This window comes from Lagopus leucura, unplaced genomic scaffold, assembly GCF_019238085.1.
Source record: "Lagopus leucura isolate 7727_CA_CO unplaced genomic scaffold, USGS_WTPT01 Super-Scaffold_100001, whole genome shotgun sequence".
NCBI lineage: Eukaryota > Metazoa > Chordata > Aves > Galliformes > Phasianidae > Lagopus > Lagopus leucura.
The window spans coordinates 93,331,466-93,358,196 of record NW_024962262.1 but is presented as its reverse complement, the minus strand read 5'-3'; the positions used below and the strand labels follow the sequence as shown (position 1 = coordinate 93,358,196).

General features: G+C 37.5%; 1 protein-coding gene across 1 annotated transcript in view; it reads left to right on the top strand.

Moving 5' to 3' along the window:
- The first annotated feature begins 19,971 nt into the window (after positions 1–19,971).
- ZPLD1 (zona pellucida like domain containing 1) overlaps positions 19,972–26,731 on the top strand; it is a 28,384-nt gene continuing 21,624 nt past the window's right edge. The window contains exon 1 of the mRNA XM_042868108.1: positions 19,972–19,998. The gene's annotated coding sequence lies outside the window, so the exon portion shown is untranslated. The remainder of the gene's footprint in view (positions 19,999–26,731) is intronic.

The window sequence follows — 26,731 nt, the reverse complement described above, 5'->3', positions numbered from 1 at the left end:
ATGGAGCAGTAGTTTTAATGGGGAATAAGTATACAGCAGGCATGCCGCAACTTGAATTTCTCTAATTTTGTTTTGAAATTTTGCCTTTGCAAGATCCTCCTGGTCAGCCATAAAGGCAGAAACTTGTTTTTCAAGTGAGCAGGAAATCAATAGACCTGATGAATGTACTTCAGAATGAAGCTTGACCATCATATCCTAGCCAAGCACCTAGTATTGGCTATAGCTTGAAAATTAGCAGCGGAGTGAAAATATTCCAGTGGTTTTGGCTGCAGGCTTCCAATGACATTAATCTTAGAGATGAAATATTGCTCATTTGCTTATTCTTGTATTACATCACGGGTTGTACTGGGGCCATCTTGTCAGCTTAATTCTTGTCAGGGCTTTTGGAGAGAGCATCTGTGGATGAAAGACCAGCATCCAACAATTGTTAGCTAATGGGAAATTAAACACTGGCATAGATCTCAGGGCCTGAGCACCTGTTTGGGTGGGTGTGAACCCAACACCTACCATCTCAGTTCTGATTCCCTGCAGGATTGGTGTGCTCCCATGAAGGAAAATACCCTTCTCCATCTGCTTTTCCTGGCTCTTGATTTGCACTGCACTGCAGCAGGGAGAGCAGCATAGCTGTGAAAACCTTCTTATGGTGCTCTGAGGGAAATACTGTTTTCTTTAACTAAACATCTTTTGCAGAAAGAGGCCCTAAGGCCCTTTGGAAAGGCCTTGTATAGTTTGGGTTTGTCCCCTGTGTTAGGGGAAAAAGGAGAGGAAGGAAGCAGTTGTAGAGAAAACACAGATTATTTACAGTGAAACAGTGAGCATCCAGGTGAGCTGTTGTATCAACACCTTTTATCATCTGACTTGTGGGCAAACAGGGCTGTGGTTTGGTTTTTGCTCCTAAGGGAGCAAAGGGTTGTGGGGGAAAACATCACTGCAAATGTAAGAGCAGCAGCCCACACCTTGCAGCAGGTGGTTATGGCTGCAAGCATTTCTGAGTATAAAAAGTCTGTGTCACTGCTTAGTGACACACGGCACTGCTGCTGTTTTGCTGCTTGCACAGGGCTTCTTTATCGCTCTTGATGCTTGTCCAGGCTGAGAGAAAGGTAATGTAATAATAGTAATAACCATAACAGAAGGCCCATTAGAGTATGATGGAACCTCCTGTTGGGAATGCGTTGAAAGCATGTTGACAAATAGAAATATGCTGTAGTCCATTTAGTTGCTCCATGTTTTGTTTTGTAGCTGTGTGCTGTAATTGCTAAGTGGGAGTAATGCTTGGAGTTCTCTCACTTGGGGTATGAATCCCCTGCGTGCTGCAGCTGAGCACACACATGCCAGTTTTCACAGCACCAACAAACCAAAAAGCATTAGGGCTGTGGAATCAGCATGGTGAGGCAGAGATGAAGAGCATGTCTACGGTTTGCTGATGTGAAGAGCGGAGAAATGTCAGACTGCCAAACCGCTGCCTCTTCTGCAGAAGTCTAATACTTGACTGTGTGTTTCTATACTTATCTCACTACTTTAATAGTCACTTCCCTGTTCAAATTATTCAAACACCTTTGCCAGCTGATGCTTGCAGGTTGCTGCTTCTCTGCACATTCCACGCTTATTCACTAAAATAACTGAAAAAGAAATACCCTTATGAAAGTGCAACTGTGTGAGAGCAGTGACTGCCATCCATATGCTATATAAACTTATTTGTATCAATTTGTACTTGCTTACATAATGTGATTATATGCAGCTAATCATATCATGCAATTAGCTACTTACACCTATTTTATTACCATAAGTTATTAAGAAATACATTGTTTATTGGCCACAAGTTGATTGTTTTTCATTTTGCATAATAAAATATATTATGCAAGGAACCTACACGTACTGGGCTTGGACTTCCAAATATCTCAGCTGCTTGAAGATGATTTTGCTCCAAGGATTTTAAATTTAAAATAATAGTACTTTTCTAGTTATTGCATCTGTAATAATTCTGTGTGCAGTTAGTGCTGTTTATGGCACTTGCAGTATTGTGTTTGCAGCACTGATGGCATTTTCAGATGCTGCTTTACGAAACTGGATTAAAAATCTGTCTTCTCCTGTAAGCTGTCTAGTGGAAACTGCTGTATTTTCATCATATGAAAGTATTTTAAACCTTGTTTTACAAACCAAGATCTGTAAATGCGGTGTGTTTGTGTAACTCCCTGAGGATTTACAGAGTTAATTGTGAGCCTTAGGGAGGGATTTACTTTACATATTTTTTTTATATGTGCCCTTTTCTTGTAGCCTGCCTTTTTGAGGGCACAATTGTTCCTAGGAGATAATGAGGTTCAAGCAGTAACAGATGCAGAACGATTTTTTGTTCATTTTCAGATGGTATTCTTGGATAAAGGAAAGTATATTAGAATGTAAGATACTCATTATTAATATATTTATGTTATCTGAGCCTAAAGGAGCTTGGTATTCTCTAATGAAATACAAAGATTTGTTTGTTTGTTTTTAAAGAAAAAAAAATCTATCTTTACATCCAGAATTTATTTTTATCTTGGCTTCTTGATCTCTAATTTCCTGACACATTTTCCTATCTCTTCTCTGGAGCAGAAGTGTTCAACAGCTAGTGCTAGAAAAAAAAAAAACTGGAATACATGGGTGCTCCTAGTTGTAGCAGGTAATGTTTGATCCCCTTTTTCTTACTCTGAAGACCATTCAGTTCTTTAGCTGTAGAAAAATCAGTGCTGTGCTTTGTACAATACATCTGAGTAAACTGTATATTAAGTGCTTCTGTAATGATTCTGAGTCACTGTCAGGTTTGAGAAGAAAAAAACAAAAACTATAGGGAAAAAAAAATCTACATTTGTCCTCTTAGTTTCTTGAAGGAAAGCTGGTCCGAACACAACGTGGCATTTTTAAAACAGCAAATATTATTAAACTGAGTTTTGTTGCACTAACTGTGATCTTGAAATCCAAAAATATCTCCCACTGCTTTTCACTGTATGTTCCTATCTCCCTGTTACTGGATGCAAACTGGTTTTAGTTTTAGGCCAGCCCGATTCTCAGTTCCACCAAAATAGTTTTTCTATGATTGTTGTTCTACTACTGTCTCTTCTGTTATGCTCAGCTGCTCTTCTGTTGCTCCATTCGCTGCTTTGGTACTTGCACCAGAGAAGTACTTAAACCACAAATAACGTGACTAAGTGTCAAGTCTGTCAGTGTTCATCTAATTACAAATTCTACATTGATCACTGGAGTGTTGGTATCAGCATTATACTGATTGAGAGAGCTATTTTGGGAGACAGTAGTTACAATTTAAAGTGGGTTGTGGAAGACTTTTATGCATCATGGACACTTGTTTTAGTATACATGCCATGTAGATAACGTGAATAAATTCCTAAACCTTACAGAAAATGTGCAGATCAATGCGATTTTTGACCATTGGGCCAGGTCTCTAATTATGGATTTTTTTTTTTTTTTTTTTCAACCAGCACAAAGACCTTGTTTTTCATTGAAAATAACCTAAGATTTCCCAGGAAGTATTTTACTGTTATTTTTTAAAAACCTGTCTTTTATCTGTACTATCTCTTCCAACCACACAGCATACATTTTTGTCTGCTTTTATTTCTTCAGTTTATTTTCAATTCTGTTTTACTACCTTGAGTTGGCAGTATTCAGTCTTGTGTTACTGACAAGCCCAGTCATGGCTGATTGATCAGGATTAGAAGCAGCATCCTTTTATTGCTTTCAAGTCAAGACTAGATATATTTTTAAACAAAATAAATAAAAGTAATACTGTTCAAGCAGGATTTGAAGCCTGAAATAGAAAGAGATGGGGAAGATTTTTGGTTTGTCTTACAGAAGGTCAGGCTAGCCTTCTGGGCTTCACTATTGACTTGAAGTTAAAAATAAGATTTATGCTTTTCTGAGGCTGAATCACAGCACAGAGATGGAGTATGTAAATGTTGTTCCTGATTGGGGTGGAGATGCCAGTAATTGAATTCATACTACGGAATATGATGTTGAGAGCTTACATTGTGGGTTTCTTTTTTGGCATTCATAAAAAACTTACAGTGGCTGTGTGTTGCTGCTCTTTGGTACTTTTAAAATGTTTGAACAATGCAGATTTTCTTGTAAGATTTTGCTTCCCACCCCATTACCTGTGCTTCGCCTGCGTTGGCTCTTTCCTGAAATGATTCCTCCAGGGAAAAGACTTCCTGGCAGGAATGCTTGACACAAGCATAATACAATGTCCCTTTTAAACTGATTTCTGTGGAGGCACTTTCAGGACTCTGGTATGGGCGACCAGCAGCTGGAGAGAGTGAGTGATGGGATGGGGGTCTTCAGTGGTAACTAGAGTAATTAATCAGCATGGCAAAGGATCCCTGGCATAAGAAGTTTATATCATTCCATAACAACAAGTAGGGATTTTCCTGATTATTAAGTAATGTTCAGAGTAGCTAATCCTTCCTTAAGCAGAACTTTTGCATAATCAACGAACCAAACATGAATCACAATCTGAAGGTGGCGCACCTTCCATTTCTGCCTCCTGAGAGAAACAGACAGCTTAATTATGGGATCCTGCAAGCTTCTGTGTTGTTCTCTGCCAGCAAGAAGGTGTACGTGTAAATCTTCACACGTTGCTGGCAGGCTGAGCATCGCAGGGCTGCTGAGAACACTGGTAGGAAACTGGACTGCTACTTTCCTGGGCATTGCTGGAAAGGGAGCTCTGGACTGACAGGAGGAAAACTTACGTCCTGCTCCCACATATCAGGGTCTTGGGCACACTGATCACTCTGACTGTCCCTGCCTAGCTTTCCTCAACTAACAGGTTCTTCTTAATAAACCATAAATGTGTTAATGATGTGGTAAACTTGGCTGCAAATCTTGTTCCCAAATATGATTAATTTATATTCCATCAAGGCAAACCAGCAAAGGTGTGCAAAACAGTGCTACATGTGGAAACCCTCAAAACTTGTCCATTGCTTTTTATGTGACCGATGACAGAAAGTGTCTTTATGAATTGGCTTGGATCATCATGCTGCAGGTTTGTTTCAGATCTCAAAGAAGGCTGGGAATGGATTCAGTTTTTTGGCAGTGTGAAAGCCTAAAGAAACTATGGCCTTGAAGAATAGATTTCAGCTTGTGAAAAGCTTTTTTGATTTTTTTTCTTCCTATGACAATTTTATGTTTAGAAATAAACTGTAGGAATTAATTTTATTGATGTTGTTCATATTAATGTATCACTTGGATTTCACCGAAGTCTCCTTTATGCATCTCACTAATGCAGGAGTAATACTTATAGGAGGTATATTGCTGAGGAAAGGGAAACTATGCTGATGGAAGTCAACTACTGTAAGCTTTTTTTGTGGTAGGAGAAACCAAGTAGTGGCATAAAAGCAGTGTCAGCTTTGCTAATAACTCAACTTGCTTCCTAGCTGATTGTTCTTTAGACTTTGTGGAATCTAATTTTTGTTTTCATTTGTTTTAATTCTGTATTATTTTGCTCAGAATTCTGTGGGAGTTTATCAGACATGTACCCAGTGCAAAAGCTCATGCTTCTGATTGAGAAGTGAGCATGATGGTATACAGGAAAGCAGAGGGTTGGAGTGATGCAGTGTTCAGATGAAAGGGGTGTGAGTAGGGACTTAACATTGAAGTTCTTGGGTATGGAACGTAGTACTGTTGATGTGGCTGGTCATGTTTGGTTGGAAGAGGAGGGGAACTTGTCCTTGGTGCATATAATTATAAAAGAAGACTACTTGCATTGCTTTACACATTTAAGTTGAATTAGTCAAACAAGAATAGCACTGAAAGTTATGGAAATGCAGTCGAGTGGCTATGGCAGAGAGTGACTAACAGAAAAGAGAAGATGGTGTACGTTGGGTGTAACATCATGGATTGAGAAGGCTCCTAAAAACTTAATACTATAACTGTGAAGAAGGTGGTAGTGTGAATTTTACTTTTCTTGCATAAAATAAAAACAAGTATTTGTTGGTAGCATGTTTACTCTTTGATTTTCTAGGCTTCTGTTTACCATCCAGACTTCTTTGAGGCACCAAGAAATTTTTTGTTCATTCAAAGGGAAATCTCAGGTTGTGAAACATAAACTATTAAAAGTGTTGAGAAACTTGAATTTTTGAGGAAAGTAATCATGATATTGTTTAGCCAGTGCACTCTATTTCTTTCCTACTCCCCACACTGTCAGGATATTGATTTGTCTTGCCAACTTCTCTGCATTACTGCTGCTTGTAGATACGTTTTTTTTTTTTTTTTTTTTTTTTCCCTCACGTGTTTGCTTCCAAACACCCATCTTTCTCTCCTGGTCTGTGGAATACTGTCATGGGCGCAAAGTAGGAACACCACAGTAGCTTGGATGTGCTGAAAAGGCCTTAGGCTGGATCTAAGACAAGATAATTTTTGTCCAAATAGCTTAAAAGTAAAGGTGATGAGATAGTGTCCAAATATAATGTACCCTAATTTAGTAGAGCCACTAACTTGACTTTATCAAGTGGCTACTGAAAAGCTTGAATACAAATATATGTGCATACTTAGAAATAGACTGAAGTCCTACCTCATTTTTCCCAGCATAAATATTTAGGCTCAGAAACTAAATCATCTGGAAAGCTAAGATGGTTGGCAGGCTTTTTTTTTTTTTTTTTTTTTTTTTAATCTTCAGGGCATGCAAAAACTGTTTGGCTCAATTACTACCCAATTACTACTCAATTACTACTAATACTAGAGGTGTATCTTAGCTCCAGTAGTTCTTAAATTTACCATGCTAACTTAAGTCGATAAATGAATTACCATGAAACTGCTATTGAAAGTTAAGTCTGCCTGCATCATTAACTGCATGCTGTCTCATATCCTTGAAACAACCATCTCTACTGTGAAAAGAATTTGCCCACAAAGTCAGCTGTCCTTCCAAACTTACTGTGTGTAAATCAGACCTGGATAGTTATGTAGATATTCAGTTTTGTTCTCCTTTGGCTCTGCGTAGCTCATAGGCTTTCCTGAGTTATCAAATCTCACTGAAGCTCAATATAAGCAGTATTTACTAGCTGAGAGTTCTCTTCTAGTTCTATTTAATGTAGATTTTTGAAGTACAATTTAAATTATAGTCTATGTGGAAAAAAAAAACAATAGCAAAATAATACCACGTAGAAATGAATGAATACTGGGAGTAACAACTTCCAAACATACATACCCAGATGTATTGATCTGGGTTAATGTGATTATCTCCAGGCAGTGTGTAAATACTGCAGATCCGCTGTGTGAAATCTCTATGGTTTTCCTAGCTGTGCATGTGGATGAGCCCCTTCTTGTCCTTCACTCGGAGCAGTTGTTCAGAGATGGGAGCTGCATCATTTTCTGTCTGCTTGCTGAGTACACTGCATACCCCTAGGGTGCTAAGAACATGATTTTAGCAGGGAGTACAGGGTTGCTTGTTTCCTTATTGGCTCACTGCTGCCTTCTCTTGTGCATTGACTTTGTATTTTTTGCTAAGGTCATTCACAGCCTTACTTTTTGTAGTTTATTCCTTTCTCATTCAGTGTGAAGATTATTATATTTTCTATAGTATTTTCTTCCTTCAGCCAGTGACTTGTCCTGGTTAAATCTTCAAAAATTATCTCCTTCCTTTTGCTTCCTATTATGCCAGGAAAAATTAGCAAATCTCTAAAGCCATTTCACTGCTCTTCTGTTGCAGCTCTCCTTTGCCTTGAAGCCTGCACAAGTCTTTGCTGGACTGTTCATGGTCTAAGACCTTTCTGTTGCCAGCAGGCCAATGTAGGTAGGCAGTCTCTGCAGAAAAGCATGTGAGGTTTAAAAATAACCCAGAGAGAAATCCCCAAAGAAGTACCATCCACAGAGCAGGGAAGGCTGGGAGAAAGGAAATGGAGCTAGGGCTGGGAAGAGTTGAAATCAGTTTGTTTCCCCCAGCTCCCCATGAGAATGGCCTCCAGTAGCGCAGCCAAAAAAAACTGCAGTGTCTCACTCAGTCTGTGCATTGGACTATTCTTGCTTTTCCAGCTGTCCTCATGCTCACGTACACTTCAGATACGATTGTGCAGTCTGAGAGCAGGCTATCTTTATGGTGTTTGTGTAGTATCTGTTACATGTGTGGCATTATTAGGGTGGGAACGACGCATGACAGTGGATTTTATAGAGCAAGCTTTAACTAGACTATTTTAGCTGAAAGAGAATAGAAATAAGCTTAAAGAGAAGACTGGAAATGTTGAAATTTAAGAAAAGAATTTAAATCTCCTTGTAAAACTTGTGCATTCTGTTGTGTATTCCTTCTATGTATTATTTTTATCTCCACTTGTAGTGTCTGGTATTAAATGAGACATTAAGTTCCAAAGCACAGTTGTTTTTCCAAATGTACTTACGTTGCAAGTAGCATGTCTTGATCGAGAGAGAGGAGCTTCTTGCATATAATAGTGAAAAGCAATAATAATTACTCCTGCTTGGAAATCATGTTGAAAATGATTTGGACTATACGGAAAAAATATCTTTTTGCTGGAATTGTAAAACCAGTAGTTCTTGTTTACGTCATGCTTGCTGGAGTTTGTGGGCAAGTGGACTTAAAAACTGACACAAGATCACATCCTAATACCTTTGTTCAGAAATAATGGTAATGATTGGGGATTAGAGCTGTACTGTATTTTAGCAAGAAATCTTACATTTTCTAGGTTCCTTGAGCTTACACATAATCAGGGTTTGTTTTTTTTTTTATCCCTTATGAGACTCCCTCCCAGAGGATGTGTGCAAGTCCTGTTGAGCAAAGAACAATATATTCTTATTCAGATTTACTATACAAGGATTAGGCACTGGAATGGCTGCCCAGGGAGGTGGTGGAGTCACTGTTCCTGGCAGTTTTCAAGAGGCGTCTGGATGAGGAGCTGTGAGATATGGTTTAGTGCTTGTGGTGGCAATGGTAATGGGAGGATGGTTGAACTAGATGATCTTGTAGGTCCTTTCCAACCTTGTGATTCTGTGATCGTATGAAATTCTATTTTAGAGAAACTTTATACAAGAATGGTGCAATTCTAAAACACGTGATTTTCAGCTTCAGTGCCTATGGAATCTGGTGACAGGAGGTCTCTAGCTCCAGTATTTAATTTCAGCATAGGTCTGCAGCATTCCTTTGCTGAAGGATGCTCTTGAAGCAGACACGTATTTTATTTAGGAGTAACACTGCTAAAGTTCTTGCTGCTTCCCTGTTTTGTGACCATTGTTATTCATGTGTTCTTTTCTTTGTTCTAATTTTAAATCTTCTGTATTCTAATTTAGCTGGAGAGTTCAATTATTTTGCTTTTTATGTCCCTTATGTGATTTTCATATCTCTTAGTGGCTTGATGGCAGAGAGATATCTGCTACAGCCAGTAGCTGAGAAATGGATTTCTCCTTTTCACGGGGAAAAAAACCAAAGTCTTATTTTAGGAAAGTGATTTTTTTTTTTCTCCCTGATTTTAAACAGAAACAAGACTGAACATCCTATGGAATTCAGATTCTGAAAAAAAAACAAAAAACTGTTTCATATGTAGCTAGAAGTTTAAAAAACAAAACCAAAAAAAAGCTGTTATGCACTTAGTGGCTAATTTAATTAACATTTTATGATATTCTCAATGTTCATTTTAATACTGTGATCCCCTTTAATCTAAATTTATTTCTCCACTTAAAGTATTGAGAAGGGAGAAAAAGAATAGGTACCTTCAGATGCAATAAAAGAAAAAACTGTCCCACCAAAATATGAGTACATGTAGAGCAAGAAATAAAATGTGCTGAGCATGGCTTTGGTAACACTTTTCCTTTTGATTTAAACTTAAATTTTAGATAATATTAATAACGTCATGAAAAGGCAATAAAAACACACAACCTGCAATATTTCTTTCAGCCGAGTAGATTTAGAAAACAATGTTGTTGTCTTTTCTGTGTGAATAAATAGTTACTGATTTAAAGACCATTTTAAACAGTGTATAACCTCACTATTTCTGACATGGTACTGTACTTAGTCTTCATTGTGCATGTTATGATGATAACTCCTGCTTTATAAGGAATACAATACTACTGTTCACCGTAGCATCCAGGCAGCTCACAAATCCAGGAGTTTGCTTAAGAAGCCTTGTTTTGAAAAGAACTGTAATGCTCCAGTGGCTGATGATGATGGTGGGAGCTAGAGGCTAGCCCTGTGTTAAGCAGCCACCTCTGCTCTGTACTTGGAGAGCAGTAGCTCACCTCCCCACAGGTAGGCCTGCATGCTTGAAATGTAAATTCAGTAGGATTGCATTTTGTGGAGCACGCCTTCTGACTGTGGTGGCTGGTGCAGTGTGGCTCTCATGGATCCTGGGATCAGGCTTAAAGGAGGAGGCTGTCTGTTGCAACATACAGAAGAAAAAAGGCACTTGTTTTTTATATCATAAAATGACTTTCTCAGCTGTAACCATGTAATGTGTCCTCAATCCAGCAAGCTTTTTATGCTGCTGTACATCACCATGGGCTGCAAATTGCTGTTATCTCTTACTGCTACATTGAGCAATGCACTCTTATTTAAAATGACTTCTGAGCAGTTGTCTTGATTAGAGCACTTAAATGAATAAATAATGCAGTGGACTTCACAGTGAGGAAAGAAATAGATCAACTGGAGCTGTAATTCTTGAGAGGATACATGTTTCCCACTTTCTGATTTTATGGATTATTTAAAAGAAGTAGCTCTGATCACAATGATTCTTGTAATGTTTTCATTTAGTATAGTAGCATTGACTTTGATCTGTTGCTATTGTGTGTAGCAGGCATTTCTGATATTTGGCCTATAATATCTTTCATAATGTACAGACTAATGAAGGCTCGCGGGCATCCATTTCCTGCTTTTTTTTTTTTTTCCCCTCCAGAAAATGAATGTAAAGTTCAGAACTTTGTAGCTCTTTGTATTAGTTCTGTGTGGAGTAAAAGAAAAGTGAATGAGAAGCAGATGTGTGATGTAGTACCAGCAGTATGTTTTCCTCATCAGATCTGAGATAGCGTTTTAAGCATCTGGAACAACTATGGTGACAAATCATCGGTATTTCTGAGAAAGGCATTTCAAAGGGGCGAGAAGTCATACCAGCTCAGTCATTGCTGAGGTCTGGGAATGACATGTTCATCTAATGAAGAAAAGAAGCTACAGCTTCTCTGAGTTTTCTCATTGCATAAATTGGATAAGGCCATTTCTTGTTGTGTGGGGTACTTTGCTATTAAAATTACGTGTTAAGACAACACAGAGCAGGTGAGTAGCAGGATTAATTGCAGACAATCTTTTTTCCTATTAGTGTCCTGCACCTCTGGTCTTATTTTCTAAACTACTGAGATAAGGGTCATCTTCACTCTAACTTTTAGTCTCAGGAAAGAATGTCTGATTTTTTTGCAGAATGAATGGAAGAAAAGTTGCACACGAATCCCAGAGCCCCTATCCCTATGAAACAAGATTTTTTTTAGATTTTTTTTTTAAATAATGAATTTTAAAAAACAAAACAAAACAAAAAAAGAACCCAACCAAAAAAAAAAAAAAAATCACAACAAAAAAACAACAAGCAACTCCCCTATCTGTTCAACTGTCCCAACCTGCCAGAAGGAGTTAGCATTAAGCTTTGTACATTTTGGTGCAAACTGCAAGTAAGATGTGAAAAAAATGAAAAGAAGAGCCTAGATAGGGGATTGAGATGTCACAATGTTGTCATCTATGTCTGTGGTGTCGCTCCTGTGTTGAAATATGTAGTGAGTTTTAGATGCCATGATAGAAACTTGCCTCTGCAATGGCCCCTCCTGTGGTCCAGTGGTCTGGCTACTTGACTAAGATGTAGCAGACCAAGTTTAATGCATTTCTTATTCTGAGGGATTTTAACTTATTTCTCAGGGTAGTGCTTTAGACACTGATCTACAGCTAAGCTGGATTGTTCTCTCAGTTTTTTACAACTGATACTGCACAGTCTGTGTAAAACATTTCAGGTAGGGTGGGGACATCAACTTGTCACTAACTCAGGAATAAGTTTTGATCTTTGACCTAATAGAGCTGTCCCCAAAAGAATATGCTGCCTTGAGCTAGGGGAGAAACCTTCAGCCTACTCTCTCATGTACTAATGTACTAAATGCCCTAGTGGTTACCAGGGTGAGTAGCAAGTTAGTGACTGTAGGGATGGTAGAACCCGCAGTGGTGGCAGCATGGCTGCTTCTGCAATTGAACTGTTAAGATTAGCCCTTTGCTACCTCTGAAAATGCCTCAAAGGGGAAGCAAAAGGCTTATTCAGTATGCAGTGAAAACGGTTTGTTTCTCAGCTTCAGCAAAGACCACAAAATATCCACCTTGAGTAGATTCAAAACTGATGACCTTCCTGTACCTCACACAGCCATTAAACTTGTAAATCCTTCTTGCGTAGGTGGAGTCTCACTGACTCATACCTCTGCCTGGTGGGAGCCTGGGGCAGAAAGGTGCTCTTGTGCTGGATGCTCATAAATGATCTGAAGACCAGTGAAATCGATGCACCCTTGGCAAATTATGATTTGGGAGCTCATTATCTCTTTGTGAAACTCATTTTCCAGCCTACTGATTAAGCTTATAAAAGCACAGTTTTAATATGCCTCTTGCTCTGTTTTTAATTCCCAGGCTGACAGTAAAGAATATTCTAAGCAACTCTCAGGACAGTTTATACCATTCTTTTATCTCGATGGCATATTGATCCTCTTGAACATCCCCTCTGCAACATAATGAACATGCATCTTAAATCCAGTTCACAGAGGTCATGTAGTGAGCTTTGTTTCTTCCTAGGGGGGTAGTCTGCAGTTCTGTATTCTGGTACTGAGTACTGCCTATGAGGAATGGGTAGAGACCCTTACGTGTAAAAATCCTTCTGATCTCTTCTCACTTGTTCTTTCTTCTTGATTAGTTTCCTGGCGCTTGATGCTGTTGGGGTTTTGAAGTTATTTCACACTAAATGATAGAAAATCATCCTAGTAAATAAAACAGGGACTGTATTGACCTAGGAAAAAGCTCATGGAAGGTAGTTTTAGAAATCTGTCTGTGGCCTGAACAAACATGGGAAGCTCTGTACTTACTGTGCTATTGAACTGGCATTGTTCTTAAATAAAAGTAGCTCTAAAAAAGCATCAAAACAACATAAATGCTTATGCATTAAAAAACAAACACAAAGACAACTTTAAGGAAGCTCCTACCACAATGTCAACCACAGTCCAAAAAAGAAAAACCAGCTCGCAGCAAAGGAAGGGTTCGCCCGGGGGACATGGGGAGTTTTGCTGGTATGCTAAAGTACATTAAACTCACATCCTACCTTATGCTGAGATCGCTTTCCTCCTTTGAGAAGCCCAAGCGTGTATGTGTGCATGCAGTCAGCAGCAGCATACACTTGGGCAGGCAGCCCCATTCCCTTTAGCTCCATTCAGACTCTTATTGAACATGAGCAGTGATTGGGACTATCTCTGTAATTTTCCACCATTGTGAGCATGGACTATGCTTCTGAAAAGGAAATAAGCTTCAGGATTTGTCCTTGGAATAATGAAAAACTCAGGCATGTTTCTTTGCAATGCAGGCAAAACTACCTGTGTTTTTCAAACAAATAATTATTGCCTCACTCACCCGATGCTCTGGAGCCTGACAGTCTCCCAATCATATGAATGAGGTAATCTTTCAGCAACTTAGCACTAAACTTGAGAACAAGTGAAAGAAGGAAACCACTTAGAGGGGAAAATAACCTCTCTGTGATGGCCCTTTCTCAGAAATACAAGATTTGCTGTTCAGTAGCAGCAAGTGTGTAGGGAACGAGCTGAATGGGAGAATCTGTCCACTCCTCTAAGTACTTAATGGGACACTTACTTCCTTTTTCTAAAGAAAGGCTGGTGACATCCGCATTTAGTTTAAGAAACTAATGGCAGAGAAACAAGGAAGGGCTCTGCTGTAAAGCAAGACAGCCGGATTGATGTTGCTTTCAGACTGAAAATAGCCTTTCTCATTTGAAAATCTGCAAGCCTCTCTGGAGGATAAATGTTTAAAGTAATGAGAAATATTAGATAAAATCTTGTTAAAGGAAAGGAATATTGGCTGTACATTTAGCTAAAATTTGGTAATGGGTTCAAAAGTGAGTGTCTTGCAGTCAGAGTTAGGAGAGTATGATGTTCAGAGTTAATACAAGAGTAAGAAAGTGTGTGTATACTTAGAAATGCTGTTGAAACTACTATGGTTTTAAACTTTGCAAATTGTTTGGATAGAACATTGGTCACTCTGAAAGTAATAGTAATACTTATAGTAATATTAATTTCCATGGAATATTTATATAATAAATAGTAATAATAATAATAAAATAGTAATATTTATTTCCATGGAAACTGCAAAATACACAAAGACCACAAGAACAGTATTTGGTAGAGCAAGTTCTCAGCTACAAAATAATATTTTTCAGCACAGTCATCACCATTAGCTCTGCATTTTCATCAGCAATGCACTAGAGTTTGCATGCCTAGCTCACCGAAATCTGCACCTGTGGGGGCAACTCACTTTTGCCACTGCTGAAACACCACCCACCGCCTCACTTTGCTCACATTTACTGGTTGGTCTCCATCAGCATTCAGCAAATGTTGACTAATGTCATTGGGTGCCATTTCTTCTCCACAGAGGAATTCAGTGACACACCTTTGCTTCGTGTGCACTCCCATGTCAGACACTGTTCTGTCAGACTGCCCCTCTGCTGCCTTCTGTCACACAAGTAAGGGAATATTGGTGGGAAGATTCTACCACTGCCATGCTGCCAACATTCGCCTCTGGTGTTGTGGGCCAATATAATAAAATAGGAAACATTGCTTTTGGAGCACTCCTTGTATAAATTTTTGTGACTAAAGTGGAAATAGAATGATTTTTACTTTTGTTCAATTTGAGGAAAAAGCAAAATAATCAATGTAAATCCAAAGCAAAGTGTGATTCCAGGTTTATTTTTAAATCTGATATGGTCAACATGAAAATTATTTTCCTGAGCATCCATGATAAACTGAAGCTCACATGTGTAGTATTCTATGGATCTAAAACAAAGAAACCAAAAAATCAGGCACGCTGTGAAACAAAATATTTTAATGCAAGAAGCTGACTGTTTTTAATGGTTTTTATACAGTGTTGTGAGAAATATTTGTTGCTGCAAATCAGTTTCTTTTCAATAAAGCTGGAGAAGCTGAATGTAGCCTCATGGGTGGTTGTGTGTTGTTTTTTCTTTAGTCCCAATTCACAATATGTTACCACAGCCATTTCTTTTGTAAATTTACCTCTGCTGTTATTGAAACATGTCAGTCCTTTGATGTATGTTGTTATGCACTGCTATGACTAACAGGGATTTATGTATCCTAGTTCTGTGGTCTTTCTGCAGATAAGACTGGTGCCAGAGTTATTTACAATCTGTTCAGGTTGCATTTTTTGCCTTTGGTAAAGATCTGCATAGACTGGATTTGGGTTCTATGTGATGTTTCATTACAAACATAATTTCATTATCATTTTTCTCACGTGTGCTCCCTGTTTTTCTAACAGTTTACATTAGAGAGATTTAAATTACCATTGCTTTGGCAGGATAGGAACTGCTTGATTCTGAGACAGAATACTCTTCAGTTATTTAAAACTGGTACACACTCTCTAGATGCCCATAATATAAATAGTGACGACAGTTTTTAAGCTATGTGTTTGAGTGAGTGATTTGACTACTGCTATGGAAGAATAACTCATGCAGTACTGGTTCTTTTCAAACCTCCTTCCTTGCAGCGACAGCAGGTATTGACTGCATACTGTAAGAACAACATGGGATGCTACTCTATGTTAACTGGATTCTGAAATACACCTGATCTTTTAGGAAAGGATCATAGAATAACTAAGGTTGGAAAAACCTCTAAAATTATATAGTCCAACCATCAACCCATCCCCGCCATACCTATTAACCATGTCCCTCAGTGCCATGTCTACACAGTTCTTGAACTCTAACAGACAGTGACTCCACCACCTCCCTGGGTGGCCTGTTCCAATACCTCACATTCTTTCTGAGAAGAGACTTTTTCTCGTATCCAACCTGAACTTCCCCTGGCACAACTTGAGGCCCTTTCTCTTGCCATATCGATAGAAAAGGGGTAGTAGTGCAAATCTTTTATGTGAAGGGCTTAATATGGACATAATTCTGAGGAGTGGATAGAAAAGTGAAAGCGTGAAGTTCTTAAAAAGCAAATAAAACTAAATATGAGAGAAAAAGCAGTTCGAGAAGAGGCAGGAGATGCTTGTAGGGCTCTGCAATTTAGTCATAAGGAGAGCAGGAAGTACCATTGTAGATATGTTTAGAAAAGAGGCAGATAAGAGGGGTTGTAATATATAATGGTTATTTGCTGAGAAGAGTTCCATCAAAACACCTGCAAATGTAGGTCTATGTATGCCAATACATATCCCAAATATAAGCCAATTTTTTTTTTTTTTTTTTGTCTTTTGTTTCTCCTCCTGTTTAACAAATTAGCAATCTAGTTGGGCTTTGTGGAATTTCTTATTAATGTTGAAGTTGATATTGATGTAAATCTGTCAAAAGAAAATCTAGGATATCTCCAAAGCTCTACAGAAGGGGATAATTGTGATACAAGTAGCAGAGGGGAAGATTCTTCCTTTGGCTGATTAGAAATAATATTCTTCTTATTTACTTTTCTAAGAGAAATGTAAGTCTAGCAGACTTAGTATTTATATCATGGGCAAGCAGCAGCACAGTTTAGCTTGCATATGAACTGGTTAAGAATCTTTGGATTTCCCCTTTTGATTTTTTTTTTTTTTTTCTCTCCTGAGTTATTTTTTTCCATTCATTCGTATCCATTCTGTCTCCCTGTGTGTATTTAGGTGTCAGCAACAAATTCTGGGTGAGTGGGAACTTTCTGCGTCCTGAAGGAGAGGGTGGGAGAAATGGCATTACTTATTTGTTGTATTTGTCTACACAACAAGAGAAAGCTCCTGAGATGCTTTAGTCCTTCAGATCCTTTTGATGAGTCACTAAAACTGCAATCAGATTGTGTCCTGACATTCTCTAAAATCATTGCTTAGAAAAAAACAGTTGTTATAATCTAAGAAAAAATAATACTCAAAATGGATAGTGAGACAGGCAAAGGGATTTTATGGAAAGGAGGCAGATTTTGAATTTTTAAAATAATATATTTGGAAAGTTATTCTTTGTTTTTCAGTTGATATATTCGTACTGTTGTTGTCTTATATCTGTTCTGATCAGAATGACTTTGAAGTCATGCTGAAAAAAACTTGTAAAATTGTTAAATATTTTACAGAGCAAAAATCATTTTTCTACAAATAAACTGTGTAAGTTCAGAGAATTAAATGGTCTGGGGCGCATCCCTTTACATCCCTAATGGTGAATTACTTAGGCTTGTTTTATTTTGTTTCATGTTAATGAATACAAGGATTTCTTTTTATTTTTAAAGAGAAGATAACATTATGTAGCAGTGGAGTTACTAAGTGCCATTATTTATAGAAAACTTGAAACAACTTGGGATTTTATGGGTATATGTAGCATATCCTTCAGATTGCTTATCGTATTGTGTGATAGCAGTGAAGTGCTATTTCTAGAAAGCGCAGATTTGTTCACTGCTTCCTTTAAATATGTGTCAACTAATTACTGTCTGAACACATTGTAGCCGTGTTCGTTCTTACCTGTTCTAATGCACTGAAGGTAAAGCTACTGCAATCCTAAACTGTGTGAATTGTCTGGGGATGGGATAAGGCAGATAACTGTACTTTCATCTCACCATATGCTTCTCAGTCAGCAATAACTTTAGTGGAGGTGCAAAATGATGGACTGTCTAGCTGACAGACCTTAGAAGACTTTTGACCTGCCAGGATGAAGGCTGGTCTTGCAGGCTCTCCTGAGCTCTATAGCCCAGATAACTTTCAACCTATTTCTGCTTGGAGGTGGACGTGTTTACTCCAGCCAAGCTGCTCCTGCAGCTGATGGGCAGAATTAAGTCTCCCGAAAGTGTGTAGCCATGATTCCTCAGTGTGCATAGCTGCTGAAATGGCTGATTTTTTTGGTGTGAGCTTAAGTTGCAAGGACCTATCCTGCTGCCTAGCGCATTCAAACTAGAAGTGCTTTCAGTTAGATTGGATATAAGGAAGATAAGGGTGGTGAGGCTCTGGACGAGATTGCCCAGAAGTTGTACTTTCTGCCACTGGAAATGGAAAGAAATTGCCTACAATGTCTTAACATGATTTGATGTTTTTTAATAAACTCATCTAAAGGCCATAAGGCAGGGGATAACTTTTGATTTTATAGCTGTCTTTAACTGAGATTCCTGATTTGGAAACCTACTCAAGAGTAAGACCACGCTTTAACACTCTTGTTTGTGAAATTGATATTATATTGAGATATTTCAATGTGTTCTTGTGATTTGAGGCATCAAACCTGCCTAAACACTTAATATGAAGTAAAGGTCTTGCCATTGCTTCATTTCCCTTTGTTTATCTTTTTATTAGTCTAAGGCAACCCTAGTCCTTGTTGTATTGTACTATTTATATTGAAGGATTGGATTTAGTTTCTTGAACCTCCACCCAGTCAAACCATTAATGTTATAGGATATGTGTCTGAAAATAGGACTAGAAACTTACAAGTATAAAAAGCCTTTTGATGTCTGATGACTTCAGAGTATGTTTTAAATGATTCTTTCTGGAGCAGAACTGCTAGAAGCAGCAAAAGCTCTCTGTGCCTGCATGGGGAAGCAGCACTGGGCTCTCCTTCCTGGATCTGGAACAGCCAGGGATGATCCACCATTCCCATGGGTACAGAATACATGGCTTATATGTGAGGGAGCTTATAGTTGAAACCTGCTTTGCTGCTTTCCTTTTTCATTCACCTGATAGAGCAAGCTTATGAGGTGGGGAGGTCAGCGTATTGGGCAGGTTACTACTCATCCAGACTGGCCAGGGTCGCTGTGGATGTACTTAGCAGCACTGATGTCTATGAGCAGCTAGTGTAAGTGAAGACATGGCAAAGGCCAGGCTTCACTGTTCATGCTATGCCCAAAAAAATCCAGGCACCTCAAAGCTTTCTCTGGGATGCCAAAGCCTATGGACTACAGTTTTACCTGCCCCAAGGCATAATGAAAGTTTACAGGCATAGATGGCTATCACAAAAAACTAAAGGGAGAAAGTGAAAAGAGGCAGGAGAGAGAAAAAATCTAACGCAACAAAAGGGAGTGAAACATCTCTCTCTGCCCCCTCTAAGGCCTGAGGATCAGGGAGTAGATGTTATGAAGCCGGTTTAGTTTCTAGCAGCTTCATCTTGCCTTTGTATGCAGTTGGCTTTGTGTGCATTGATGTCCTGTTGGTAATTATCATTCTGTTGTCACCTGTATTCACAGTGACACCCCCATATCACATTTTCATCACAGCGTGAAATGTCGCTCTTTTTGCTTTTGTTTTGTGGGTACTATGAATTTAGCCCAGAACTGAAAAAATAGACACTTCTCACAACACACAACGAGCCATTGATAACCATGCAGCTTAGTTACTGATCCTATCTCAGTGCTTCCATCTGTCTCCTTCCTCCCACCCCTCTTTTTAAGCAGACAAGCTTTTCCCTCAACAAGCTGATGACAGAATAATTTCTTCACATTGATTGTTTGCCCCACTTGGACCTCTGGAGATCTTCGTACAAGTGGAGAGAAGTAGATCAAAAGGCTGCAAGAAAAAAGAGGCAGAGGATTGAAAAAAGGCACCATAAAGATCCTGCTCAGATTTCAGCATGGTGATGAACAGACTTGTAAGGTATTCTGAGACCTGTCAAATTTTCCCATCTAAAATCCAGACCTATTTTTAAAAGAATTTTCATAATGAGTGTCTCTTTTCCCCCACCAGCAGGCTCAGAATGCTTTCTGAAAAGTTCTGCAGGACAGAGAAGTTGAACACTTGATCACATGCAGGAGCACAGGATAGATGGAGTACAGCTGACTCAACAGCTTCTGGGGATTTGGGTAAGTGCCCACTATGTCAGCCAACTAGAACTTAGTAAAATATTGCAAAATTTCACATTATTTGTTATTTTAAAAAGTTATCATTTTAACACTGGTTTGACAAGTTTGAACTCACTGAAAAATCTCAGAGGGAGTTGGTTGGGGAAGAACTATGTAGGGAATGGATAATGAAAATAGAGAGGGAAATTATCATCAAACTGGGAAAAGAGGTGTTATTTTTTTTTTCTCAACTTAGATTTTAACTAAAGGTACCCAGACCAGACCCACATCATTAATGTGAGGGGAGGAAGGTTATACACCTTTGAGGTTACCAATGTGTGTCAAACCCATTTGCTTTGCTTCCAGGAGGAAAACAATAAATTTCTTGAGGGAGACAATGTTATCCAACTTGTGGTGTCAGTCTGCCTATTCCCACAATCGTTGCATTGATGGAAGAGAATTTTGATAAGCGAGACTTCTTATCTGTCTCCCTCTGCAGTATAATGACATGGGTTTGCTGATTGAAAATGACATTGTCTGCAGTAACAAAGCTGGCTGGATATGATAATTGCACCACCTTTCATTATTTTCTTTTAAAAATATTAATAATGACAATATACTCATGAGTGAAGATAGTGGGGATTTGAAATCAAGTCTTTAGTTAAGTTGATGAACTGATACAGTCCAAATTGACATAGTTATTCTAATTGCTGTGTGCACTGTGAAAGGAAATTTTAGCACCGTCCTAGAGCAGCAGCAAAAGAAACTGTTCAACCTACTTGTGTTCTTTTGATCAAAGAATGTTTTTGATCAGTGCGTGATGTTTTGCTTTCTTTTAGCTTGGTCTTGAGCAATATCCCTCAGGCTTGTTTTAGAGGCTGGCTTAAAAATTACTTCAAACCGTGTAATAAGTCCAAAATGGCTATAAGAGGGACTCGAAACACGGTAAAAGAAATATTCATAAGCAAATCTTTTTTTTATTTCATAGTAAAATAAAATAGCTTCTCTGGTTCTGTTTAAATGTAATCCTTGGAACAGTGTGAGTGCTCTCTGATTTCACGCAATTATGAAGCCTGTGGGTTTTTATACTTGTTTAGACCAAGATATTAGCAGTGTTATTTACTCCATATTTGTTGAACTTTTAAGGATTAGATCAGATTGTACAATTCTACAGTGGCATTCTATAACTTTACTGCTTAATTTCTATTCCTGAAAGTCAGGAAATTGAAGTCAATCTGATAGCATAAACTGTTGGTGCTTTTTGTCAGTGAAGTCTTGTTTTAATGGTAACTTTTCAAACTGCAAACAGATGGCTGCACTATAATCTACTTGCCAGTGACATCAAGCATTATTTACTGAAGATTTATATTTATATTGCTCTCTTCAAAAGCGTAAAAAGAGTAATTAAGGAGAATGATACTCGTTTAGATCTTTATCTGCCCATGTGACTGCAAGGCTCTAGGGGCATGCAATAGGATAAGAAGTGTCTCATCGCTGTATTGGTGTTTTTGAATCCAGACCATAGTTACAGGCAACTGAAGGCCATTACCATGTGACGACTCTTTAGTGGCCTATATCAAATGATTTGATAGTCTCTGTAAATTTGCTAGCTGATGGAATCCTCATAATGATCAGTGATGTGAAAAAGAAATCAGTAGGTTGAATGTGCTTGTGCTGAATATCTTTAAACCTAGAAACAACCTATTCATTCCAGGCTTTAGGGACGGTCCCTGTCTGCCCATATAGAGGACTACATAACCATTGCTTGTGTTTGTCTAAGATGATCCTGGACTTGCTTTAGTCTCTTACTGTTTTTCAAATTGCGATATCTCTACTAAAAGTGAAAGACGAACACAATGTGGAACAGGTGCAAGAGAGCAAAATCAAACCATTTTTCTATGTAGTCAGTGTAGCTAGCCAATGACTCAAAATTCTGTTGTCACTGCGTTCGTTGCAGATACTTCTGCATGTTGTAGTCAGTCCATAGGTATGTGCTATTGGTTATGTGATTAAAACTTGTTTTGTAATCAGTTTTAACAGTTAATTATAGATTTTTTCTTCTCTTTATTATAATATTCTGTGACTAAAGTGAGAAATACAAAATGATTTTCACTTTGTGATGCAAGTCAGATAAGCAGTGACTGTAGTAGGGAATCTGTTTTCAGTTGGTTTAAATTCTTGGCTTTTTGTGTTGAACCCACCAAATTTGCACAAAGAATCTAAGTTCTAACTAGAGATTAATGAAATACACAACAGAACATCAAATTATAAGTTTTAATAATGAGAAGGAGCTCTTGCTTTGTCAAGGATTTCCAGATTTGGAATAAAATGATCTTTTCAGATCACCACAGTAGTCTCCAAATTCTATTCTGAATTTACTTTTTTTTCTCAGTGTGACACATTTTTCTGGTTATGTAGTAGACAGTGTGAAATCAGAGAAGAATTTTTCCAAAACTCTTTAATTCTAGTCCAAAGCTTTGACAATAGATCACTTCCTTCAGCCCTGTATTCCTCTAAAATCTGAGCTCAGTACCAGCATTGCACAATTCATAGCCCATGGAAAACCATCGTAATTCCTGCAGGTTGGAAGGGCAGCACAGAAATCTGTTTTTCTTGTGTGACTTGAGAGATGCAGTTGATTTTGGTGTTTTGTTTGTTGGTTGGTTGGTTTGTTTTATTTGTATTTTTTTATCTAAAGCTTTAAATTGACTTACGTTCTTATATTTTATTGAGGCATCTGTGAATCAAACATTTGAAACAGAAATTTGAATAATTTTATTGACATCTATCTGGTACATAATGTTTCAATACTTTCTTTGTATGGTATAATAACTATGACTATAGCTATAACACTAATGTTCTCAAAAGCCTTAGGATGTCAATATAAACGTGTGGGAGGGTTTTAGCAATGTTTTCTGTGAAATGCAGCAAGTTCTAAATTGCTTATTCAGATCGTTTCTGTGGGAGGAAAAAACCCAAATATTCTGACAATACTTAAATAAAATTGAACTGATCACTAGGTATAACTACCGTAAAAATAATATAGAATGGCATGAAGGAAAGGTAGCCCTTTTGAGGAATATTAGTATTTCACTCATGGATATAGGAAACAACTAGAATAACTGTTGAACTGTTGTTTAGCACAGAATAACAGGTAAACTGCTTGCATGATTTTAACTATCTTAAGTGGAGAGTTTAAATATATATAAACTGTCAGGATCTATGACTCGTTCCAACATAGCTTTTTAAAGTGCTTTAATGACTGTTTCACTTCTAGTCTGTTATCTCCTTGGAAGGTATTGTGCTATTTTGTATAAATCCCTTGGAAATATTTCATATAGTTGTACTGTTCGTTTGATCACTTTTTCTCTTTTTACTTTGTAAATAAGCAGTCAATTTCTTTTCAGAACAGAATAATAATAAAAAAACCTGAGTGCATTCAAGGATTTGTCGTAACAGCAAGTAGACTTGCATGCTGAAGTACAGCATTTAAAAGATTATTATTATGATGAATGTTTTGTATTGTTAAAATACAGATTTTGTTATTAATATATAGCACTGTGGTTACATTTTCCCTAGCCTTTAGAATGGCAAAGTAATAGTAATAAAAAAGTCTCAACTAAGGTTTTGCCTACCTAAGGCTACGGGATGAAGCTATGGATGTACCAAGGCTATTGTGGATCTCTCAGTATGCATTACACTGATTTTATAGGTTGAAAGGCATTGCATGGCTTTAATATTATCTATCCAACATACATGTTCAATTCTCATTAATAGTAATACGATTAACAAAAGATAACCTGAGCTGTGTATTTAGGAACCAGATCTAGATTTTCAGCCTCTCGGTGTTCAGCAGGGCTTAGAATGGTTATTTCACTTCAGTTCAGAAGAAAGCTCTGTATTACTTCTACATTAATATTTAATGGTCTTGAATTTCCATTACCTATGTAGCATGCTGGTCCAAATTTGATAGCTTTCTGAAACGACCATCTTCCAGATTAAATTCTAGTAATTTTGGCATGGATTACTTTTATGGAAAATTTACATCTATCTCTTTTTTAAAAAAGCCAAAAACATTATTATTAGTTTAAGTGAAAGAAGTTGTTGTTGAGGGACTAGGAAAAAAAAACAACAACAACCAAAAAGTTTAGAATAAAACCAAAAATTTGATTTATTTTTCTTTATTAAGAAAAAAAAGCCCTTCCCAAGTTTGTTCCCAGTCTCACTTTCTTTGGATACCTTAGGCAACTGATTGATTCACCAAATATCTTGGCATTTGGGATTTTGTCTATGATTTGTTCGTCATCAATTACAGTTCCTGTTGGGGTTAGTTGGCGTTCTGAGCTTTGACCCAATATTAATTACAAAGCTCATATAGTATAGAGACATTCCAGGATTTCTGTTTTATATCTCAAGAATAGAGTCTAAACGTATCACTAGAAAATGTGCATGAATCATTTCTGGGGCCAAATAATTGATACTGAACGCAAATCTATGCCTAAGCACATCTGTACATTTCATGCATCGTATTTCCTTCATAGTCCACCACTGCTGTTTGTATTCTGTATAGTTAGTAGAGAGATTAGTTTGCCTACTTAAAACAAATTTTTTCTCCCAACATCCAATCCGTTTTGCAGGTTTATAACTGTCATGAGTTTTGTTTTGATTAGAAAATACTAATCAGTGTGTGTGTGTGTATGTGTTATGTATGTGTGTGTATCTCTGTACATGTATTTTCACCTTTGCAGCTTTTGCATGATGTCGGAAATAGCATGGTATTGTGATCTGAAGTCTGAAGCATTCATAAGAAAAGAAACTCAAAGTCTTTCAAAGTCTTTCAAAGTCTTGACACTAAAGATTGTTCACAAGCAGATGAAAATATTAAAGATAAAACCTGTTCCTAAAAAGTTACTTGCATCTCAGGCGCCCATTTTTTTTCTTATTCTTTAGGAGTTTTATTATCCTTTAGGAAGAAAACAAACAAATAAAAAATCAAAAACCAGGAATTACACCATTTGGTATCCTTGTTTTCAAAACAGATACTGTAAAGTTCCAAGTCCTGTTTTATCTGCATCAGAAGAGCCAAAGATGCAAAGAAGGTGATGACAGAGGTTGCATGGTCTGGATAATCTGTTACAGTGGGATGTAGGAAATGAATGAGAAAGTTCAATTGAAGGGCTGGGTGCAGAGAATTATTCTTCTGGATTTGTTTGTCACATTACTTTTAAGTGCTAATAGTCTGATATATGTCTGGAAGGAAAGCAGTTCTGGAAGCTCTGATGGAGGTACAGCTAACACACAACTCCAGCACAGATGCAGAACTAAGGTAAACAGTGAGACAGACATGAACCAAAAGGAGCTATTTTGTCATGAAATTACTATAAGAAGTAATATTTATTGAACAACATCATGATTACTTCAAAACATTTTTAAGTAAAAGCAATCATTTTTCTACTCTATTACTTGCAGAGACCTAATGTATGTTGCTAGAGAGTGTTTAGTCTGTTAATAGATCTATATGAAAACACTTGTAAATAGAACATTTATTCTGCTAGTTTCATTATGCACAAGTCAAGATACATACATATCACTGTATTATTTTGTAGCATTGCCACTCCATAAATGGAAAATGAAGAACAAGCATCAGGTTATAATAAAATATAGGATGAATATTTGAAATAAAAATTAAGCTCAAAAGTCAAAATTAGCTCACAAGTGAATTTAAATAAAAAATGAAGGACTGAACCAGTAGTGAATGCTGCTCAAAATGGAAAATCATTGAAGATCATTTAAAAATGAAAAGATGAGAGAACAAACAAATTGAGTGTCAGGTAATAAAAGAAGGAATTTAGGTTAGTCACTGCTGTTCCACAGTATTTCTAAGCTGAATACAGAATGGCTTTCATTTAAATTGCAAACATCTTTGCTTTGAAATTTTGTGTGGGTTTTCTGACATGGCAACATTTGTGAAATCAGGGGCAAGGGCTTTGCAGAATAATAACAATTAAATCAAGGGATGCTTGTTGCAACTGTTCCTCTTTGTACTCTTCAATTACATGCAGCACAGAACAGTAAGATCTGCAGATATGACTTGGTGCTGGATATATAAACAAATCCAGTTGCAAAGAAATTCATACCCTGTCTACTTCAGCATTTTAACAGTTTGGTAGATTGGAACCCAAGTATATTGAGCTGTTTTTCCACTGAGTTGGTTGTTTTAGAAATCTAAATGATGCATAGTATCTGAATGATTAATTAACCATGTTTGATAGGTCCTCAAATCTCTGTCTCTTTGTCTGTACTCATCCTTCAAATCTGTTCTACAATGGATGCTTGAAATAGTTGCCGTGTGAACTTTTTGGGTATATGTGGAAGTCCTGTACACAGAGCTTTCCTCCATCTCCAAATCAACGGAAAGAACTGTCCACTTGATCAATAGAATATACGAAACCTTATTTGCAAGATATCCTTCGGTATAGGAGCAGAAACTAAGTTAAATTATTTGCGTGACTTTGAAAGTATTTTTTTTCCCTTGATTTGGGCATTTCAGTGAGTCCAAACACTACACTGAGTGTCATAAACAAACATAGTAAATCATGTAAACATCAAAAGATTTTCAAAAATGTTCAGCAGAGAAAATGGAGAATGAAATTTGAAGAAAACAAAAGAGTACTTTAGTTACATTGGTGAAACCTGGAGCGAAGGAAGACATTTTTTGTGCAGTTTGTGTCTATGGAATCATGAAAATGTCTTT